The sequence below is a fragment of the Toxotes jaculatrix genome, chromosome 7 (genome assembly GCF_017976425.1).
Source record: "Toxotes jaculatrix isolate fToxJac2 chromosome 7, fToxJac2.pri, whole genome shotgun sequence".
Lineage (NCBI taxonomy): Eukaryota > Metazoa > Chordata > Actinopteri > Toxotidae > Toxotes > Toxotes jaculatrix.
In genome coordinates this window covers 8,942,983-8,962,323 of record NC_054400.1, presented here as the reverse complement: position 1 = coordinate 8,962,323, position 19,341 = coordinate 8,942,983, and the positions used below count along the sequence as shown (strand labels likewise).

General features: G+C 39.8%; 1 long non-coding RNA gene across 1 annotated transcript; it reads right to left on the bottom strand.

Moving 5' to 3' along the window:
* Positions 1–9,146: 9,146 nt before the first annotated feature.
* LOC121185029 lies at positions 9,147–12,801 on the bottom strand. The gene is made up of 3 exons (XR_005894328.1): positions 12,589–12,801; positions 11,929–12,092; positions 9,147–9,225 (listed from the first exon to the last, which is right to left on the bottom strand). It is a non-coding gene; the product is annotated as an uncharacterized LOC121185029 (long non-coding RNA).
* Between the last annotated feature and the right edge of the window lie 6,540 nt (positions 12,802–19,341).

Below are 19,341 nucleotides of genomic sequence, written 5' to 3'. Positions count from 1 at the left end.
TGTGAACAAGAAAATCTGTCAGGATCAGAAGGTTGAATGTCCACATCCTGTGCAGTAGAGTAAATTTAGCTTTCAGATTCTGCAGCATCAAGCATTTTGAGTCAAGTTTGAACATTTTTACAACTGGATTGGGTTTGACTGTGAAGGCTGCTGTGGACAGTGAGGTTCTTTGGTGTGTGCCTTTTTGTCTTTCACCCTTGTTACAATACACTGCTATTAGATGCAAATCGACTCTTCTCAACTTCTCAACCTTTTGAACTTTGTAAGCTTGTAAGATATTGTGACGTCACAAAGTTTTTTGCCCTTCTCTCTCCACTTCCTTAACATCTGATTCACAGCTTAATGTATGTTGTAAAGAAAAAAAACTCTTTAATTTAATGCAAAATGTAATTAAAAAAAAAAAAGAAAATAAAATTCTTGTCATGAAGACTGTGATGTGTCCTTGACTTTTTACTTGTTTCTGTGCCTGGGGTGGTTATCTTTTTTACCAGGAACATTTTGTGCAAAGCTGTTTGGGGAAAAGCAAACCTGGGTTATGCACAGGATTTGAAGAGAATCTGTTTTAAGGAAAATATTGTACTTTTGTGACCTCAAGTACACTACTCTTCTTTGCTTGTGAAAGCACCGCCAACCCCTTGAGATCTAAGAAACTTTTCTTCAGAATAAAATTCTACTTCTGACACAAAGCACGTCTGAGTGGATGAAAGTGCTTTAAACTGAAGTGAAAATGATTTCTTTCACTTCATATCTAAAATGAAAAAGACAAGGTTATCAGCAAAGGGGAGAGGGCTGTACTCTATTTTGCAATTGATCCTGTTGGTTAAATGACGGAAACAATTTGATGTGGATGGCAGACTAGTACAGGTACTCGTCTTTTAAACTAGAATATATAACTGTCCACAGAGCCGTTAGGAGTTCATAAGTGTAGTGTACTCTTCAAATGTATTCTGAAGGCAATTGCAAGTCAATGGAGAGATTCCAAAACGTGAGGGATATTGTCTCCTTTTCTTAGTCCCATCTGAAAGCATTGCAGCTGCATTTAGAAGAGTCTGCAGAAAATGAAATGCTTTGTTATAAAGCGCAGTATGTGAGGAGTATACACGATTGAAAGAATGAATATCTTTCTCAAGGGCAGACAGAAGTAGCTAGATGTAGGACATACAGATAAAAACTTGACCTGATAACATACGTAATGTGGCTACAGAATAATTAACATTTTCATTTTAACAATGGATCACATATCCACAGAGAAGTATTACCCAAACCTGCAGTTCTCCTCAGCTTTCAGTATAAAAAGCTCTAAAAAAATACACTGTGCAAAAGCAGCTCAGCACCAAACAAATACAGTTACAATATAAAACTGATTAATACCATCTCAAATCACCTTTTCAACTCTGACCTTGGCGTACCCACAGCATTATCTTTCCTATCATTGGTTTAATACATGATCGTGAAACATATCTCATCACTTGCAGTGAACTAATGTTGACAAACACTGACCAGAACAGCTACTATTTCAAATTTGGGTCTTTAGTTTCATATGCTAGCACACCCTTGGTATCATTTTGTCAGGAAATGTGGCTTTGGCAGGCAGTGTGACACTCGAGCTGTTGATCTTGAGGTAATTCATAAATTACAAGCGTTGGTACGAGTCAGACTATGCATGGAGATCAGATAACCAGGATGTGGTGCAGCTAATGAGGCCTGTCGCTGCCTTTACAATGCTGCATTGTGCAGCCTCCATTCAGCCACCCGTGTGTTGTTGTACTACTCAGAGATCAAGATTCAGATATTCACCACCAAGTCTTCTCCAACATGACAAAAGAACAATCACATTTAGTACTCACGAGTGTGGGGGGTATTATCACAGAGTTAGTCAGTCCTTCTTGATGACCTCAAGAAGTCACAACAGGTGAATCCTTTGTCTTTCTGTGTGGGGGTTGTGATTTGACATCAGGCTGCATATTTGCAATGTAAGCAAGTAGTCCAGTGCATGCAACTTAATCTGTGCCACTGCTAAGTGGAGTGGTTTTATTAGTTCAGCGCACTTTAGCTAGTGAATAGATATTTTGTGCCTCACTTGTCTTTAATGTGGTAATAATGTAATTGTGTGTAAGTGTTACTGCATTGAATATTTAGGACTTTTACAAGATTTCCTAATGTTATGAAATATGTGCTGTATCTCAATCAGTGACACAACTGAACTGAACTTGATGGTAACAATCCCTGTGTTAATGCAGATTCCAGGGAAGAAATCTAAAGCGACAGCTGTAGCATTGCACTGGTTTTGTGGCTTCATACACTAATACCTTAATGCATCTAGTAATCTAGAGGTAAATGTGAACTGCTCTTTGATTAGAAGTCGCTGTCGAAATACTGTGTGCCGCAAATCTTACCAGTGTAAATCACTAACAGTCACTCTGGCTCATGACCTGACAGTGTGACCTGTCAATCCAGGAGCTCAGTGGCTCTTTTCTCTGCCAGAGGGCAGCCTGCCAGACTCCCAGCAACAAACCAGCCACCCAGCGGTCAGCCAGCAGACCGGCTAACCAGTCAGCGAGCCAGCCATTAAACCCTCCAGCCAGCCTTTACGTTAACCATCTACTCATTCATGCAGCCATCCGGCCCCTGAGCCCCACCCATCCAGCTCTAATCCACCCTGCATGGCCACGGCCTGGCAGTGCTCATTTCGAGTGCTCCGCAATCTGTGGTCACAACAAGCTTAGCCATGTGCTAATCCTCGCCGTCCCATCCAGATATCATCCCAACACTGATACTGTCTGCATCCACCGCTGCTCTTAATGGCACATCCTAGTTTGTTTTTATTTTATGCATTTTTTTCTGTCAGAAAATGAAATGGTTGCTGCAGGTACAATGACTCAGACACAAAAAAGAGGCACAAAGGCTCAGAAAGATAAACAGAGAGAAGAGATAATTATCTGCCAAATGAAAAAAAAAAAAGCACACATAGATTTAATTAAAGTCAAAATACAGACAGGGAGGCAGACACACAGACACACACACATATTAACACACTCATGAATAATGTGTCCCCTGTGAATTAATATGGCTTTCTATGAGTCACTAATGGGGGTCAATAGGCCCCTTAATGACCATTCGCCATGCTGGTTGTTTGTTGTTAGGGTTTCATGGAATAAGTACATGTGAGCTTCATGGTAGAGACTGTGTGTATGTTTTACAAGCGTGTGTGTGTGTGTGTGTGTGTGTGTGTGTGTGTGTGCATTAGTCCGTCTGCTGTTAACTGAGTGCAGTGTGCAGCGCTGTAGCTTCTGTTGAGGACACCGAGGTCATGTCCTCTGTAATTTTTCAAAGAATTTGGGGATTTGCGAAACTTCGGTGGAGTCTGCAGTCAACCATTAAAATTTTACACTCGGTGGATATTTCATGAGGTGATTCCAGTGTCTTTATACCATTAATATTTACTTTTAGGCCAATAAATAAATAAAGGATTAGGTATTTCTCAGTTTAGTCCTGGCAGTGTGGAGCAGACCACATGCAGAGCTTCATTTAGGGATTTAGAATTTGAAGACATGATGATCAAATAACCTTATATAACATCTGAGCTTAGATTAATTTGCTACGCAGAGACTATGAAAGAATAATGCCAAATCAAAATAACAGTATAATCTTTAATTTTTCATTTATTTTCATTTACATGAATAAATTATCACTATGTTTTGACAGAAGGGCTAAGAAGCACTGCTAGCCACATTTGTATTTCAGCTGTCAAAATCAATTCAAAGGGTTGTATAAAGTGATATGTATTCTAGTGTTAGGTCTATCATCTGTCATCTGTTAACATTGTAAACTGCATATGGACAGTGCTGGAATAGAGAGCTTGACAGTCAGAGCAACAGTATGTTCTGAGGAGAGGGTTCTGTTAAAGGTGAATTGGAGAACATGGACTCATGACCTCAGTATTTCAATTTTTTCAAATCCTGACTTTCTTCTTGACAGTGTGTCTCCCTTTTTTATCTGAATGTCTGAAAGGCTTTTCCCTGTCAGTGTGTTATGCTGTGTGTGTGTCTGTGGATTTGGATGTGTGTACAGCAGTTCTGTCTGTGAATGTCTCTAATCCTGGACTCTGAGGAAAAACAATCTTCCAGGGGAGACACAGAGCTTATTGCTGTTGTATTGTAAATCGGTCCCGACAGACTACTCTTCACAGTATATTTGAATATAACAAAGAATTCTGGATTAGTTTTGCCAGAGTTACTATATCTGCACCTTTGTTAAGTAATATAATGGTATACAATGCCAAACATTTGTTACATCTTGCTGTTAAATGCTGAGGACAATTATTTTAATTTAAAAAAAAAAAGTCAATGGTCATAAAGCATCACAGTGGTAATCTCTGTGGTTTAATGGCCAGCAGCAATCTTTCACACTGTACTTTATGTCTTGTGCACTGAACAATATCGGCTCCACTTCATATTAAGCTGATTAGATCTTGCAGTAATCTGGACGTTGGCCAAAATTCAGTGCAGAGCTACAGACATTATTGCCTTGTCGAATACATAAAAGCACACTAGAGACTTTTTACCCTTGTAGGGAGCACATTAAGGAATCTCAAGCACTTAAGCTGCACTAAATGTACCTTTAAGGCATTTGGGTGGCCTTGTTGTGAAGTGAAGAGACCTGCAAAGGTGTAAACAACGAAACAGGCCTCCATGCTGCTGCGCCTATTGAGTCATGAAGCCTGGCAGCCACAGAGTGCAAAGACAAATGTGTAATTCAAAGAGATTAAAATACAGTGTGATTTAAAACGTGACACTGTCCAGATGCACTGAGTAACACTGAGCACATTTAAAGAAAATTCAATATAGTCAGTTGTTGTATGACTAATGACACAGCCTTCAGATTGCATAAGTGTACCTTCGTGCACCTTTCTGAGAAATATAATGCCTTTGTTCATACAAGATTCAAAATGTGTCATTTCTAGTATTCCATTAGCAATAAACCTATGTTTGTTCCATGAACTTTAACCAGGAATCCATTAAAATTTCCTTGAAAGGCTCTTATTATATGAAAGCTCACTGAGAAAGCAGGATGCACTGAAGAGATGAGTACCACGCCAAGCACGGTCGTGGTGATAACAGCCTATTCTTGTATGATTTCCAGCATGCTAAAGCATGCATCATTCAGCTCAAACTTCTCCAAACCCGAGAAGAATCCAGCAGAAGATTCTCAGTGAGGATTCGCAGGAACAAGGGCGAGAGCAACTGTCTCTCACACTTTAAAAAAAAAAAAAAAAAAGCCTTGGGCTGTGAAGAAGCAGCAAGAGGAGTATACCTCTGGGACTTCTGATGGCAGAGTGAGCAGGGAAAAGAGCCAAGCCTTGTTCTGCTGTTATAAGCTCTGCACCACATACACGGACGAACAAGCAGGGGAGAAATTGGCAGTGGGAATAAGGGCAAGGCGGTGTAAATTTGGAGCACAAAAGGCTTAAGGGGGCACTGTGCGTGCATCCCAGTGGCCCCACGTACACACATACAGTACAGTATGCACAGGGCTTAGGAGGTGGCTGAGGAGAATGACTGGCGAGGGGATCAAAACAAAACCCACGGGTGATGTTGGAGGGGACCTCAGGGACTTGGGATGGAAGTCTGCTCCTCATCTGCTGGACATATGCACATTCGGACATGCACACACTCTCACGTGTTCAATAAGTCTAAGAGCATTATGACCATAAGAGTAGCAGAGATAACCCAAAAAGACAAACCACTGAGAGAGAAAAGTCAAACTCACATGCATTTACACACACACACACACTCAGCATAATACTCTAACTGCCTGATACTGCCAGGAGTGCAAGGATAATCCTGTGAAACTGTGTTTGTGTGGAGAAACTTAGTTTCAGTGGCCAGGAGAAAACACCCTCCAAACACTGAGAGAAGATGCCAATCAACTTTATACCACAATAATCTGTGACCTGGTTTCTAAATGCTGTCAGCCTCTTTGATGGGTGAAAATAACAACGCAGCTACATCCAATTATTTTCGTTTCAGGGCATTTCAGCATTTTCTGTAAACATTCCTGCTACTTTCATAGTCACAGTTCAGTCACAGTACAATTGGCCTGATCAGAGCACCATATGCGTGTATATATAGTGTGGAACAAATAGTGTGAGTTGTATCTGCAAAAAGGCTTTAGTGTGATGCAGCCTTCTTCCAATGCTGTAGGAGCAGCGAGTAGCAGGAAAATGTGGTGATAATTTAGGGAGAACTAAAAAGTCAGAATTTATGGGAATGCAGTTTCCACTAATGGTGTCATCCCTGTGAGGAGCCCAGAGTCTGGGGGTGACGATGATATAAATGGGAAATGTCACTTGATTCATGGTTTTGCATATGCTATTAATTTTACACAGGACAGGCTAATCAGTGTGTTTGATTATAGACAACTCCCTCCCAAAGCTATAAATCCGAGCAGCTAGACCTTTTTCTGTGCTGTGAGCTTCTTGAGTAAAAGCAAATATGGACCTGATTTGTGGGGATGGCAGTTACTGTAAAACTATCAATTTGAAAATCAGAAAGCTTTTTCCAAGAGTTTCTAAATAGTTTTTAATGAGAATTCTATTTATTTCCCTGTTGATATACATACTTGACTTTAAATGTACTTTAAATGATTCCTTTGAGAAGATACAGTCCAAAATTGTCTGCTATTATCCCCATTTAAATTATTATCATATCTCGCTGCTCTCCATGACGGCTGGGTTTTTGCCCCACTTTCAAATGTGGGCCACCAGGACAGTTATAAACCCTTTTGCCTTCAGATGTGGTCATTTTGAGCATATTGTCAGCTTAACAGTGACAGAGACTAATCAGAATACATTACTGAGGGTATTCTCTGAGAGCCAGAATATCAAAATTTAAATAAGTAAATAAAATATCCATAAATTTTTAAAACTCAGCTTCATTTCTGTTTCTTTTAACAATAAGAGTTTATTGCAGGTCACTGTTATTTCACGTCAGCAGCTTTTATTTCAATTTGTCCTGTTTCTGGAGCCTGTTATTCTTCACAGCAATGACTGTTTTAAATCAAAAAATGATTCCGTAACTTCATTTGCAATTACTATCATAAAGTCTTTCTTATGATAGACAGAGCCAGTTTGCTCATTCAAACCAATGCTATTTTTTTTTTAGATAAGATAATTTTCATACACACAGAATGCAACAGCTTAAATCTCAACTAATGTGTTGACGGGTGGTATCCAGTCATATCCGAACTCATGTGAAGACGTCTTTATTATTATTAGAACTTATTATGTTCCGTGACCTAGAACTTGTGTCAGTGTCCCTGCAGTGATCAAAAACATGAGAGGAGGAGGTCAAAAGAGTAGTGTGTTGAAAGTCTCACCTCCCTCCAACCCTCTCAGGCCACTGTGACAGCAGGGGACAGGAGTGAAAACATGCACGTGTGAAAGCTTCTACATACTTGTTAATTTGCTGATGGGGGTTTTATCCATCTACTCTGAATGAAGGAATAGACTTTGTCATCTTGTTTTTCTTTTCCGCCCTATGGAAATGTACCGTAACATATTACTTCACTTCAGAACTCTGCTCCTTTATGCTTTGACTGGGTTTATTTTAGTGCTGTCATTTCTCTTTATTTTGTATAATTTTCCACTGTGTATTTATTTTGCACAGCTCTTGCCCTGCTGTTGCCTTCATTCGTCAGACTCAGAAAATCTTTACTGATCCAACCTGGGAAACTGCTGTTACAATTGTTCTATTGCAAATATGCAAATAGAAATTTGTGGGGTAGAATTGCAGTATGAACAAAAGTGCAAAAATGGAAATGTGCATTAAAGTAGATTAACAGTAAATTAACTAGAATGTGCAAAAGTGAACTGAATGAAAAGTGTAATGTGGGTTAACAGTCAACAGAGTTGAAAAAAAAAGTATCACAAGCATGGGAAATTAATGAGCATGTCATCAGCAATAGGGATTCATGGAGATTCATGAGTGTTTACTTTTTACTCCGCTCCCTAAGTGCCCGTAATTCAGGAGAGGAGACATTAAAGAATGGATGGGCTGGAAACATGAGTTAAAGGAGGTGTTTCTTCATAGTATTTGGCTGATCAAGTTGTTTCTGCAACAGCATACATTTTACTTTAGTTAAGAGCGTTTTTAGGACAGAAAATTTAAATGAGCAAATACATTCACCCAGAATGAATGGACATACATGGACCCACATCTGAAAAAGAAAACACATCAGCTTCTCGCCAAAGATAGCCATCATCTATACATCACAGATGCTGGTCATTCAACCAGGACAATCACTTGAAAGACACGGCGCCCGGCGGCTGTAGATAGCTGTTGTCAGAGGGGATTGTCTGGGCTTGTCAAACACAAAAGCACAGAGAAACATGTTTCTTAGTGAGTGTGATAGCGCCTCTCTTTCAGCAGCCAAACCCTGAAAACTAGAACATCTAACTGGGATCACAGAGAGATTTGTGAACATGTTTTGGCCCGAACACTGAATGATGGTTCAGAGTTGAGAAAAAGTACATTCTATTTCATCATGTTGGTTTAAGAGAGGATGATTAGTGTCCAGCGGCCTTACACAGACGTTCACATGCTTGAAGGGAAAAAAGTCTGACTCCATGAGACCTGACAACTCTTGGGAGATTGCCTAGTTTGTCTGATTCGACATCCACACTGGTCGGGATCAGGTGAAAAAAGTGAAAGGTTTGGTGTGATAATCATTTCTCTGTCTCTCTATCTCACAAGCCTTTCACTTTTCTCTGTGAGTCGCAGTTCAAGAAGGACAGCCTTAGCACTGAGATTGATAGATAGCAAAGAAAGTTTATCTAAAAGCGTATGACATAGAGGGTAGATTTTAAGCACTTTGCATATCATCTAATTTCCTTATTATTTAGCCAAAGACACAATGTCCTCAGCCACACACGTTTGAATGGAATTGGAGCTAATGGAAGGGACGAGCAGTTTACCAGCTCAGTGTATTACAACAGCAGCAGGAGTGAGAAAAAGATTACAGTACGTGGGAAGAACGGATGCTTGTGTAACATCTTTGGCTCTGACACAGTCGAGCAGAGTCAGCCTCGGCCTGAGGACCGAGGTTGTGCTGACACACACCCCCAAGACTACACTTACGTTAATGTGCGGAGAGGAGTGGGAAGGTCATCAGATGTTATTTTGCTTGGAGAATCTCGAGGTGAGCAGATGCAAAAGCTGGGTGAACCTGAGAAGAGAGATGTGATAATATAGCAGGTGATACACAAAGATATTGGACAGAGAGGCAGCTTTAAAAGTACATGACAATATTGTGAAACAGAAATGATTACCCACACTCATACACACAGTTTGCTGTCGTAGAGGGGAAATTTCATTGCACAGATTTATTGAGCAAAAAACAAAAAATGTGAAAAAAAAAAAGATGATTTCTGATGAAATGACGATTAAAAGATTACTGTCTCCACAAACAGAATAACGGATGTCTTCAAAAAATGACACTCTCATAATTTTATAATTTTACATCCTTTTAAACATATGTGCATATGGGTGTTTTACTGCCCCATATGCACAAAAGTGACAATCAATTTTCAAGTTCGTTTGCAGGGCATGTATTCCTAAAACGTATTCCCATAACAGTTTTCTTGAACCATAGGCCTGTGTAAGCAGTTCCCCTCTGCCAGATGAGCCACCTCCCATATCTTCACACATTACAGCCTCTCTGTGGTATCAGCCCAGCATTCTGTGCGAGCATGCAGACGTAGCTGCGTGTAGCGGTGGCTGTCGTCCTAAACTGCACTTCTGATATGGAAAAAAAAAAGGATATCTTACTGAACCACAGATGTGGCCACTGAAAGCAGTCTGCTCCCCAGAGGAATAGTTTTTAGAAAATCTTGCAGAAGCACTGCAGTGCTAAGAAATGTGAGAAGAAGCTGGCTAAGCAGTTAGTAGAAGCTGTAGGCGTTCTTACAGAGAGACCCATTTAAAAACAAGTCACTGAGCTTCCCATTATAAGATAAATAATAATAATGATAACTTTATTTTCACCACAGCAAGTGTTTCAGATAAAAGGATTAAATGGTGACTCAAAGGGACACAAGAACCAAAATTACAAATCTATTTGCAATGGGCTAAAGAATGGATATTTGAATTTATAAAGTTAGAGAAGCAGAGTTACTCTAATAAAAAGGGCATAAGTATATTTGTTGGTTGGTTTGTCTAAATAGTTATAAATAGTTTTCTTAGTTTATTTTCAACTTTATTACAGGCGTAATGTTCAATTTAACCAGAAGGTTAGATCATGAATTAGATGTTTGGATGTTTACATGTTAAATGTTCATGCAGAGAAGTGCTGGATCATCTTAAGTAGCTGCTTAATGAGGAAATCATTAGTTTTGTCACTGCAATCTGCAACACAGTCAGGACAACTGCATGGACAAAAGTGAGATACCACAGAACTTTTCAGTTCTATGGATATGAAATATGAAGTCCCATATTGGTATGGACTTGATATTCTTGAGTAAATTCTTTTTAATTTTTGGCAAAAAAAGAAGGTACATTATATACCCAGTGTGTATGAACAGTAGATTTCACATAATAACATAGTGTATGTAGTATAATAGACTTGTTTCATTAGCTGACTGTCTAACATTTCTATCATATATATTTCAAAGCATATGGTGGTTGCAAACTGGTTGTGTGTGTGTAGTGTAGTGTCTGTTCCTGTGTCTGAGCTGGCTACTTGTCCTCTGTTCTCATATCATCTGGGATAAAGAGCTGCACACAATCCATCAGCTCACAGCTGTGACTTACTGCCTGTTGGCTCGTCAAGGTCGCTTCTCACACACACACACACACACACACACACACACACACACACACACACACACACACACACACACACACACACACACACACACACACACACACACACACACACACACACACAAATACTCACACTATATATCTCTCTCTCTCACTCACACACACGCAATCTGTCCTTGCATATACATACAACCTCATTGACACATTGAGCATATCTGTGCTATAACTGTTTATCAAGTCCTGACATGGCAAAACCAAACACGCGTCTCAAAGCCAATTCTCTTTATTAAGTTAAGAAACTAAATCATTCAAATTTGAGTTGAAGGAAAACACCACTGGGACGTCCTGTTGGCAAGCTGATGTATGCACCATAATATTACGCGATCATGGGTTCAGATGCGGTTAATGTTTCACTTCTTCTCCATGTGTGCCGTCATTCTCCACCATATGTTGTCTAACAAAGCATAAAAATAGATATGGAAAAGTAGATGAACATGTTCTAATTTGAAACAAACAGCTGCACACTTTTTGTTTGGCTTCTGACATCTTACAAAAAGCTGTGGGATTTTAGAGAATTTTCCCTCTAAACCTCTCACATGGTTTCATTTAAATAAACGTTCAAATGATCCAATATCACACCAAAAATCAGAGATTAGAGAAAAAATCCCAAAACTCTAAACAGAGTTGCAAATCAGAACTTTATTTTTTCTTCTTCCCTCGCCCACTAATCATCTCACAACCCCTCAGATTTATCCGTTGTCATTGTCTATAAAACTCTGTATGAAGTAGTTCAAACTATCTCCACCTCCAGCAGCTACAACAGTAACATGATACTTTTACTTAAGTAAAGGATCTGACTACTTCTTCCACCACTGGGCTTGGAACATGCTTAGTTTGTTGTCCTTTTTCTGGAGTTGTGTAGGATGCACTCAGCTTTGAAGCAGCCACTGAAGATCAAGCAATCTCAAGTGAAATTGGATAATTTTGCACAGTCCCATTGCAGTTCATCTAGTGGCACAACAACAGAGAAATGGCTGAGCCCAGTTTGAAGATGCCCCCAGTCTGAACAAATTGATTCCTTGTCATAATGTCTGTCCAATTAATTTACCTTTTGCAGCTGAGGCTTGGTGAAGAGGTTGGCTAATTGTTGCTGCCTCTGTCAGATCCATCACAGCCCTCTGTAGGGAGAGTGAAGCCAAACACTGGACCAGAGGAGGACCGGCCATCTGGAGAGACTTTTTTTTTCAGTGTGCTGGTCAGAAGGTGGTGTGCCTGTGAGTCCAGAAACAGTTATAGAAAATAAACCTAAAAACCTTATATGCTGCTCAATAGATGAGGTGCAAACCATGACCTCTTAAGAGGCCAGATTCATATTTTCGAGCACAAATTTACGCCTTTTTAAAGATTTATGTGTGGAAATTTCAAGTCAACAGCTTAAAAAGCTAAAAGTCTAAAAAAAAAAGAACGAAGGATTAAACACTAGAAGCAAGAGATTCACTGCATGGATTGCATGGGAGCTTTTGTAAACTTTGAATGTGCAACTTATTTAATTGGGTTTGATACTTCGAAGTTGTTTCATAAAAAATTCAAAAAACAAAACAGATGGCAAGCTCAATTCTAGCACTGAAATAGCTTTATTCATTTGCCTCTGTGAACACCTTGATTGTGAGAGATGTTCTAATGTACTCCAGTTTGAGACTTTAACACATAATGAGATGTACTCTAAAAATAAAACTCTCGCTATTTTCCATCACATGTGCTGGCTCACCTTTATCACTGCCCATGCTGATGCTGTGCAGTCCTTGGTGGGGCGTACACACACCCTGCTGTCGTTGCCATGATGCTGTGCCTCTATATTTAATTCAGACCACACAACTCTGTGTTGATAATAATCGCACAGATTACCTGGAGCCATAATCACATGACGTGTGACGAGGAGAAGGTAAAGCACAGGCCAGCTGGTCTGCCTGGGTGCGACTGAGCCAACACACAAACACACATAGCATATGTATAACGGCCAGCAGGCAACGCACACACACAAATATGCACTTGCACAGGCACAGAGTCAAAAAGGAATGCATACAACAACAACAAGCAGAAACAGCATTATTCTGATTTCAGTCAGCCTGTAACTGAACCTATAAATGCACAAAAGCTATTTTTTTAAAAATCTCTTAAATAGTGGCCTCTGTCCATTCAGTGTCATGCAATAAAATCTCAAATTTAGTGACGAATTGTGCCCCTGGTTTCAGCTACATTTACTGTAAAACGTCTGCAAATCTGAGAAAGAAAGTATATTTTCTTTACAATAGAATAGGAGAGTTGGGTTATTCCATCTCATCCCACCAAAACACATTTAATCAACACAGGTTGAAATTGAACTTTTTCTTTTTCTTCTTCTATTTTATGTTTTGATTTGGTATTGGCTCTCTAAACCCCAAACGCTGAAACATGCAGTATATGTTATGCATATAGGTATGTTCACACAGACCAGTATATTTAAAAAAAAATTACATATATGCAGACATTCATGGACTGAGATAACATATTCATAGCCTGTATCTGTCCTTCTAGCCTTCTTTATCGTGCCCTTCACCCTCTAACAGTATCTATATCCATTGTTTCTTCCTCTTTCCTCACCTTCCCCCACCATCTCACATCCTTCCGCCTCTCCACGCCCCTCCACCCTGCCATCAAATCCCTTCAACATTCAGCCACCAACCTGTCACTTAAACCTCAGAGCTATGGGACACAGCTGCAGGATATCAGTAACCTCTATGCATACATATACACAAACACAAGGATACACACACACATGCACGCACACATGTGACTGTCCCCCGCTGCCTCTCTGGACTATAATCAGTGGGGTCTCAGCTGCTGGTCTGGCCATCTCTTCTCTGAGGGCTGCAAAGATCAGTCAGCCCTCCAGGGGAATGACCGAGTGTGTTTCTGAATTTTCAAACATTTGGGGACGAATTTGGAATTTAAACCAGTTGATTGAGGGCGGCTTGTCTAATTAGGGATAAAACTGGTGTCCCCTATGAGCTTAAACAACTGCAGGGACAACAGTGAGTCTAGAAGCACCTCAACAAAAAGATTGGGAAACAAGGTACGGTGATGTTTGGTCTCACATTGGACTCAGTAAAGTGTGTGTGGCACGCAATAAATTCACCATGTCATGACTCTACTGACCTTGCCACATCTAAGTACACTTTGGCAAACTGCCGCAGATTTGACCAATAGGGTTAATATTACTATGAGCTAATATACGTTGCCTTAAGGTGGTTTTTAGCAGAAAGACCATTATTCAAATTTGAGCACAAATAAGAAAATAAGAAAATTAACATAATTAATCTTGCAAATATTGAGACTGTAGTTATTTTCCATGACAACTAATTTGCTAAGATACACATACAAAGTATCATCCCACACATAAAATCACCCCTTTATGTAAAAACTGTATTAAATAATTTTCTGATCTGGCAAATTTGTTAGCAAGCAGTTTACACTATTTATTCAGCAGACACAGAGAAACAGTAACATTCATTTGAAGTTGTATTTCTGGCCTCCTAACAAATTTTTTTTTTTTTTTTTTTTTAGCCCAGCTCTGGTCTCCACCAGCTCCTTTGGGAAATATCTTGCTAAATGTGCCACTATATCCACAGCTAGTTCCTAACTTTGTCTGTAACAATAATGATTAAAGCCACTTCAAATGTTAATTAAAAAAGGCTTTTGTGTGAGAAATATCTAATAAATGTGTAATATTGAGCGAAGCAGGGCATTGTGGGAGAGTACATGTGAGTTATGAGTTGTTTTTCCATTCCTCCACTAACATTGTGAATGTATGCTGTGGTTAGTTCTCCAGGGAATGGATTTAAAAGTCGATGCAATACCCCGAATGGAGACTTATACCAACAATGTGTGTCTGTTTGTATGTGTGAGTGTGAGTTATTGAGCTCTATAATCTGTGTGTCTGTGTGTATGTGTTTACCTGCATATTTGTGTCGGCCCAACATATGTGTGTACAGCACATGTGCCAACTGCTGCGTGTTTGACAGCCTGTGCATGTGGTACTATGTGTGTGTGTGTGTGTTTGCCTTCTCCGAAGCCCTGAAGGTCAGCTGTGAGGTGATTATACTTCAGCTGCATCCAGGTTTGGAGCACAAACGGCTGCACTTCCACATTGATTTCCTGTCACTCCAGATGGAAATTCATACTGTAGACCAGATTGGATCATCTCTGCCCCTCTCCCTCTTTTTCTCTTTCTCTGTCTCCCTTTCTTTCTCTCTCTCTCTCTCTCTCACACACACACACACACACACACGGCCTAATCATGCTCAAACTGATGAATGATTCCAAAGTTAGCGGTTAAAAGGTGAGGGATCAGGCTGTGTTTGTGACAGGTCACTGACGGTTTCAGTGGACAGGTGGAAATGTATTCTCTGGGATCTGGATGAACTGTCAAATGAGGTTATAGGAAAAGATTTCATCTGGAATTTTAATTTTCAAATTTAAAACGACTGACATGTTATTGAAATTCAAATGACCGTGTCTCCAGTATTTCTCAATCTTACCACATGAATATGAATGGAGTGATAGCCTCCATCTGATTCTTCCTTAATATGCATGAGAGGAGAAGACTTGATAAATTGCCCAAACCTGTGTACTGATCTCCATTTACAATTATCGGCCTAAGAAACCAATTGTTCTATAATGAGAAGCATTTACACTCTCACTAGATGGACTTTTAATGTTATCTGGTTTCCATCTTGACCTGGCCTTGTTACATGAGGGGTCAAGGGTCATACATCTTGTGAAGGGAGCATCCGTCACACTTGACATTTTGTATTGACCTCTGCAGAGAGCATGCGTCGTGGTAGTTGTTGACGGATGAGGGAGCTGCTGACACTTCCTCAGCAAAGGTGCAAAGAATGGAAACACACGCAAAAGCAAGCAAAGAGGAATGCATACGCACATGCACACACATGTGTACACACGTGTACACACAACCATTTCAACCCCTACCTCCCCCATCCCACACACACACACATTTAAAAGGCTTTTCATTTCAGGAAGTGATTGCAGGCTTAAGACATTACTTGTGAATGGTGACTACCATTAAAGGCTTGTTCATTGCTGTGCTAACAGCCCCTTTCCCATTGACAGGTCAGGGCTGAATAAATGGGGCCCCATGAGTGATGACATCAATGCCTGATATTTATGCAAAAAGCTGGACTGTGAATGAAAACCATCATTTGGCATCACGCCATGTAATGGATTTCAAACCATTACATTTGACCTGTGCTCTATAATTTTTTTTATTTTTTATTCCTCTATCTCAAAATCATGACAAGCAGGTTGGCATTTTTGGGTATAAGGAAGGCTTTAGAACATAAAATCAGTGGTTGAGACTGAATTTTTGTACAGTTCCAGGGTAATTTATTTAGTAATATTTTATTCTTCTACTCCACTACAATATGGAAGAGAATATTTCATTTTTTTATTCCATTACATTTATTTAAGCGCTACAGTCACTATCTATCTTTCACATTAAGACTAATTTACCTACTTTATATAGTTCTACTGTTTGGTTCTTTGAAGTCAAACCCAACTCAAGCAGGTCTATCATTAAAATGCCGGAATAAAAAGTAGAATATGGCTCTAAAATATAGTGGAATAGAAGTTACAGCATTAAATTATCTTGAATAAATAAATATCAGTCACGTCAATATTACAACATAAGAGACAGAGATAATTTGCCTTGCTTGTACTTTTCCAAGCAGATATTTCAGATTATAATTTATTACCAAGGTAAAATTTGACTGCAGGACTTTTACTTGTAATGGAGTATATTTCTCATTTTAGTATTGCTACTTTTACTCAAGTAAAGGATCCGAATACTTTGTTCACTACTGCATGCAATAACAAATTTCATCTATTATGTCTTTGTGCTGTAATTTGAAGTATTTTCCAAAAGGTGAGTTTCGTGCTGGGCTGAGATTGATGTGTCTGAAAAGGGTTAGATGGACATGATCGGTGCATTTGTTGAGCTGTTTTCCAGCTGTAAGAGTGTTTTCTTGCTTTTTCTCTCTCCCCCATACACACACACACACACTTATTCCATAATTGATGTGGGAGATGAGGCTCCCCAGGGGTCATCTCCCCTCTCTTCATCCCTCCCATTTTCCCCAGCTGTTCTTGGCTGTCTCCTGCTCACCTTCTCCTCTCTTTCTCCTTCTTTCATTTCACCCTTCCATCCCCTGCCTTTCATCTTGTCCACCCATTTTTATGCCTGCTGGCCTTCATCCATTTAATGTGCTGACGGCGCTGGGGGTTACCAGTTCGCTTCCAGCAAACCACTCATAGCAAGATGCATCTCTTTTTCACCTCCTCTCCGTTTGCCCTCCTCCTGTGTGTCTCTGTATCTATATCTGTGTCTTGGTACAAATTCACCCTCCCCCACACACATGAACACACACAAAACCCTCACTTTGCAATTTGCGCACACATACGCACCTTGTGTTCACTCTCTTTCTTGCAGTCTCCCCTCAGAGGCTTTTATCACACCATACCTGGGTCCCTCTCCAGATGTTAAGTGTCTTCCTGGCTGGTGGAGATAGTAAAGAGAAGGCAGGCACGAGGAAAAGCACACATACCCTCACTCACACGCACACACACTGGATAGAGATGTATGGTAAGAGAAAATCTGAATTACTGTGAAATCATCAAAGCCCCCTTAATGGAATAGACACACACATGTACACACACTAAGACACACATGTACATTAGCTTAGACCTTGCTGGTCACCCTGCAGAAATGTTATATTGTATTATAACAGCACAGGCAGTATATCTCAGCTAACATAATAGATTTACATAAAGTGTGTCTCAATTTATCAAACCTGACACTCATACACTCTTTCTAGGTAATTGTGGCACAATGTGACTTCATGTAGCATTAAATTCATCTTTATTGGATTTATTATTGGGGTTACTGAAATGGAACATGTTTTATTGCAAACATAAAAAAAATATCACACTTCATAAAATGACTCCAACTGTCCTATGAAAGAGAAGGTCTTTTACACTCAGTCCTATTCATATTAAAAAATATCTTACTCTACAGCTCTTGCACAGAGGCTCACTAAAAAAAATCCTGATTAATGCAATGTGAAATCTGTGTGAAAGCTCAAGAGTTTTGGGAAAAGTAACAGACTCAACTGAATTGAACTGAAGTGAATTTAAATTGAAACGAATTAAAGTGATCAGTTTGCAGTGGACAAGAGCAAAGGTGCAATTTCAACTAGGGGTGGAAAAATCCTATTTTTTGCCACTCACTTTTGTAGTGTTAGGTTGATTTAGTCTCTCTGAATATTGTTCTCTGTTCTCTATTGTCCTACCAAAAGATCAGTGACGATTAAAATGTTTAAAAACTTATTGGAGTCATCTTTCATTATTACCGTGTGGTCAAATCAGCAAGCTTAATGTGCAGCAGTGAGAGGTGTGGCAAGTGCTTTGCAGACTTTTTTTGTCCTTGATCTTGCCTGTCAAGCTACATACAGGCTGGCCTACCTTACTGCTCGAGGTCCCTGTGGCAGTATGCAGCCTGAACGGAAAACCTGAAAACACTACTAACTAAAAAAAAAAAGTTATTTTAATCCATATGCTCGTTTACAGTGAATGTTGTCCTAAAAAGACACACCAGTCAAAAATAGAAACTGTGTCCTACTTATTAATTTCAGTGTAATTTGATTTGCATTTTTTCGTTTTGATTTATTACTTGTCTACTCCACTTTGCCCCCCCAATTTGAAACAAAACCTATGTCCTTGGGCAAGACTGATTAAAATCATGCTATCAGGAGGTTTATAAGAAGAAAGGAATTTCATTAAAAGTGTCTGAAGATTAAAGCCTATCTTATGGTTTGGTAAACTTAACTATGATAAGCAAATGCTAAAACCACAACTGCTGTTAGTAAAATTTCAAGCCACTGCAGGAAGTTATTCTTGTAAATGATGGTGTCTGAGTGGCCCATGGAGTGTGTTATGGGTCAAGCAGTAGCCTGAGGAGGCTGTCTGGTGGCTCTGTCTGGTTAGGGTGCCTCACAGGCAGGCCTGGAGCCCTGAGCAGGCCCCTGCTCCCTGGGGACCATCTGACCATCCTCCAATCACTAAACCAGCAGATGGTGAAGGAGTAGGGACTGATTGGCATGGACTGCTCTCTAAAATGTTTTCTGAAAACAACAGCACTATAAGCAAAAACACGGCCGTACAGCGAAGAAACAATGAATAAAACATAGGGCTCTGACTCTTATTTGACTCTGTGTCCTCTGACATTTTTTTTCCAATTGAAAAAAAAAAGGAAGCTCTTCCACACAATAGTCACAGCTTACAAATAAAGGAGAGACGGGATAGATTTACATGCAGCAGGTATACTGAACTGATTTTATGGAGCAAGAGTAACAGACTATTTTGAGACATCTCTGCTTTAATACCAGCTAGCATGGGGGGAGAGTGACAG